Source organism: Humulus lupulus, chromosome 5 (assembly GCF_963169125.1).
Source record: "Humulus lupulus chromosome 5, drHumLupu1.1, whole genome shotgun sequence".
Taxonomy (NCBI): Eukaryota; Viridiplantae; Streptophyta; class Magnoliopsida; order Rosales; family Cannabaceae; genus Humulus; species Humulus lupulus.
This window is the reverse complement of record NC_084797.1, coordinates 54560237-54564524: the sequence shown is the minus strand read 5'-3', so window position 1 is coordinate 54564524 and position 4288 is coordinate 54560237. Positions and strand designations below refer to the sequence as shown.

General features: G+C 35.1%; 1 long non-coding RNA gene across 1 annotated transcript; it reads left to right on the top strand.

Annotated features, from left to right (window-relative positions):
- The first annotated feature begins 2265 nt into the window (after positions 1-2265).
- Positions 2266-4035, top strand: LOC133780414 (uncharacterized). The gene is made up of 3 exons (XR_009869298.1): positions 2266-2369; positions 2452-2530; positions 3965-4035. It is a non-coding gene; the product is annotated as an uncharacterized LOC133780414 (long non-coding RNA).
- The last annotated feature ends 253 nt before the right edge of the window (positions 4036-4288 follow it).

Below are 4288 nucleotides of genomic sequence, written 5' to 3'. Positions count from 1 at the left end.
ACTTCTAGAAAGGGGTTTTTGAGTTATTTTCAAGGGTTTTCGCCCGGGGGTTCGAGGTTCGATTCCACGACCCCGTTTGGTGGAATTAGAGCTTCCCGAGGGCTCGGGATTGGTCCCGAGGGTAAGTTTTGGACTTGAGGTTTGGTGATGACTTTGACCTATGGTTGTGATTAGGTGAGCGCTAGGGCTCGAGAGGGATCGTGCTCAAGGAATCAAGTGATCAAAGCTAGCGAATCCAAAGGTAAGAAAACTGCACCCGGTTATATGTTTGTGATGGGACTAAGTGCTCCTGATATCTGTATAATGTCAATGATGGTATTATGCCATGGGACGTGTGATAGCGGCCTAAGGGTGTCGTACACAATATTTGCGCACAGAGTGCGACTTGGCCACTGGTAGCCGAGGATAGCTTAATATTCACTGAGCTCGGTTTAAGCGGGCCGAAGTCAGTGGGATAACGGAGGGTGCGGCCTGAGGGCGCTAACCCTAGTTATCATTTGTGAACTGATGTATGATATGAGTTGATATGTTTAGTATGCTGAATACTTGATTATTCTGAATGTTTATATGGTTGAGAATATGTAATGCAATATGAGATATTGGATTGTCTGTTGATTGCTTATGCTCTGTTGTTGTGTTTTCTTGCTGGGCCTTGGCTCACGGGTGCTACATGGTGCAGGTAAAGGCAAAGGCAAGTTGGACCAATCCTGAGATGGAGAGCTGCGGGGTTGAATGTACACAGCCAGCTGTTCAGTCGCCATGGCCGAGGAGTGGATCAGGGCAGAGATTGCCTAACTGTCTGTTTTGCCTTAATATGGCTAATACTGTATTTAGTACTTGAATCTTTTGTAAATGGTTTTAATCTTAATAGTTTTGGGATCCTGTGTAAACTAGAAATGTTTCTTTATGAGAAATGTGACTTTTGAGACTAAAACATTTTAACCCTAGTTCCTTTATAGTTTCAGTAACACGTTCTTAATTAAACGACTTTATTAGCAAGTCTAGCACTTTTATAAACACACAGTGTAACGGTCTTGGCTATCCAGGGCGTTACAACCAGAATCCTTCCTTACTCACAATATGGCCCAGAAATGTTACTTGGGGTAACAAGAATTCACACTTACTAAACTTAACATACATCTCATGCTCCCTCAGCCTCTGTATTACAAAATGAAGATGTTGCTCGTCTTCTGTTTCTGATTGGGAGTACAGCAAAAAATCTTCAATGAACACAATCACATACTTATCCAAATAATCCCTGAATACCCTATTTATCAAATCCATGAAGGTTGCTGGGGAATTGGTTAACCCAAAAGACATGACCAAGAATTCATAATGTCCATATCTCATACGGAACGTGGTCTTTGGTATATCCTCTTCCTTAATTTTCAACTGATGGTAGCCAGACCGGAGTTGAATCTTAGAAAATATTGTCTTTCTTTGTAACTGATCAATCAAGTAGTAAATCATGGGCATTGGATACTTATTCTTTATAGTCAACTTATTTATGTAACGTCCTACGTTTTTGGGTACCTTTAAACGACTCGGGTCGGGATTTTTCCCCCGGGTTAAGAATATTATTTTAAATAATATTATATTTTGTTTGTAAGTATTCCATGAGTTATTTCTAGCCAAAATATGAATTTTGTGATTTTAAAAGTCAAGATAAGACTTTCGGTCCTGGACCGACACAAAAACCCTGATCGGGTAAAAATCTCGGAAAATAAAATGAAAAATCATGGCAATTATATTTTGGGCATAAAATACATTCATAAAAGTTAAAGTTTGGTCAAAAATAATAAACCTAAAAGAAAATGGAAATTTTAAGGCATTTTGTGTTAAATGCCTAATTTTGCCGAAATGGGGAATTTTATTCCATGAATGGACCTTAGGTTAAATTTTACTATGTGATTAATTAAATTAAATGTGAGAGACATTTAATTTAATTAATTAATGTTAAGTTTGGTGATTAAAACTTAATAAGAGTGAAAAAATGTGTCAAAAGCCAATTTGGACTTTTCTTCTTATGAAACCTTTATTATAAAAAAAAAAATGAAATGACCATATATGGCAAAGGGTGGCCGGCCATGTGGTGTTTTAGAGTGGTGTGAACCCAAATTTTTATAAAATTTAAATCCCATTTAATTAAGAAGTCAAGTGGGCAAGTGGGAGGAAAACACTTGAGTGTTTTTGAGATAAATTAGATAGTATATAACTCTTCCATCCCTCCCCAACCGACCACACCACTCTCTCTCATGCACTCATCTGATTTTTGAAGACCTCTCAAAGTGTTCTCTCCATTTTTCAAGCCCAAGAACACCAAGGAAACTTTGAGGCTAAGTCTTGGTCTAGGAAGTATTTTCCCTAAGGTAAACTTTCACTAATCTAGGCTTTTGTAAAGTTTTAAGCATAGAGTTTCAAATAGCTAATTGACTATGTTGTTGGGGGAAGTTTGTTAGGGTTTTTGAAAGGTTTTGGAGGAGCCAAAGCTAATAGGAAGGTCCAAACCTTAAGCAAGAACACCAAAGAGGTAAAAAGTTTACTTTTGATGATTTTGTTGTAGGGTTTTTAGTTTTAAGCATTATTTTGTATATCTAATGCTTAAAGTTTCTTGTTTTTGATGTAATAAGGTTATGGTAGTTGTTTAATAATTTTTATGATGCATGTGTATTGATTTTTGAAAATGGGAACCAAAACCCCCAAGGGTTTTGTAGGATACCCTAAAACAAAACATGTTTTAAGCTGTGACTTCCAAGGGGTCAAGTAGCCACTGTATATTGTTTTTGTAAAATTAAATTGTACTGTTATGTTGTTGAGATTGAGTACATAAAATTGAGCTTTTGAAACACTAAAAAATGTTTAGAAATGAGTAAGTTATGCTATTTCAAAGTTTAGGTAAAAAACTGTTTTTTTTCGTATTCTCATTTTCGGAACCAAGTTTGGACAGCCACTGTATAGGGAAAATGAACCCAGTTTTTTCTAAAATTTTGTGGACATATTTCTGGCATAACCTATTAGTCCACTGTAAAATTTGGTAAGAAAATATTAAACGGTTTGAAAGTTATTAACTGTCAAAGTTTGGAAAAAATAAGGACTTGAAAATAAGGTCATTTTTACCTCATTGTTGGAAAATGATTTCACCAATAAAAAATTCTCATTTTGACCTAAGATTTTACAAAGACCTAAATGGCATAACAAAAATGGAATTGGGAAATTTTGGTAACAATTGGGTAAGTAAATTTCAAGTTATGAACTAACGAAGTATGTAGTTAAAAATGTGAAAATTAGGTTTTTCACACTTAGTGTAAAAATGAGATTTTGGAACATAAGGTAAAAAGTAAAATTTTGTTTATTTCAAGATATAAATTGGTAAGTCTTGAAATCATATTTTCACTAAAATTACCCCTTTGAGTTTAAATGAATTATTTTTCTAGTAAGTAAAATTGATTAATTGCTTTTGGAAAATTAATTAGTCAAGATGAGAAATTTATAACGGTTTTCCTAATTAAGACAAATTAGGCAATTTTCTTAAAACGGTTTTTAGATATTAAAACCTTAAGAAAAATAAAAGGAAAATTTAAAGAGTTTATTTTCTTTAAAAATAATTAAGGAATTTATTTGTATTTTTTGGATATAATACCGGCTAAAATCTTACATATTTTAACCGACTAGTCGAAAGTGCGGGTTAATAGTGATACCTTGAAAGAATAAGATTTTTAGCGGGATGTGGGGAAATACCATTGTGATACCCGAGCCTAGGTATCGAGACCTTAGGATAGGTCTCCCCGAGACTTAGGGTTTAGTCTCGAATATTTTGTCTGACTTTCCTTAATAGGTTTAAAACCAAATAAGGATTTTAAATCCTTACAAATGACTTTTATTAAAATGACCAAACTGCCCAAAACAATAATAATGAATTATTAGTGCCATAATTAATCCGAGTATACTGTATGGATAACTACAGTATTGGCTAAGCGTAACTGGACTGAACGTTGGAGGGTGAAAACCTGCTGAGCGCTAAGGACTCCAAGTAAGTCAACTTATATTGTCTGGCTGCAACATGAAATGATTATTGTCTTGTATGTTAGTATAGGGATACATGCATATATATAGGCTGTCATAGAAAGTTGCTTAGAGACGTTAGTCTAGTGAGTGCTGATTTAGAAAATATGAACGGTAGAAGTCCGTCATATCCTAGACGGTTGATCCCCGTCACACTGCTTGATTTTATTTATGTCCGGTTCATTACCGCGACGAGTGGCCATGAGATGAGGATAAGCTGGTTAAA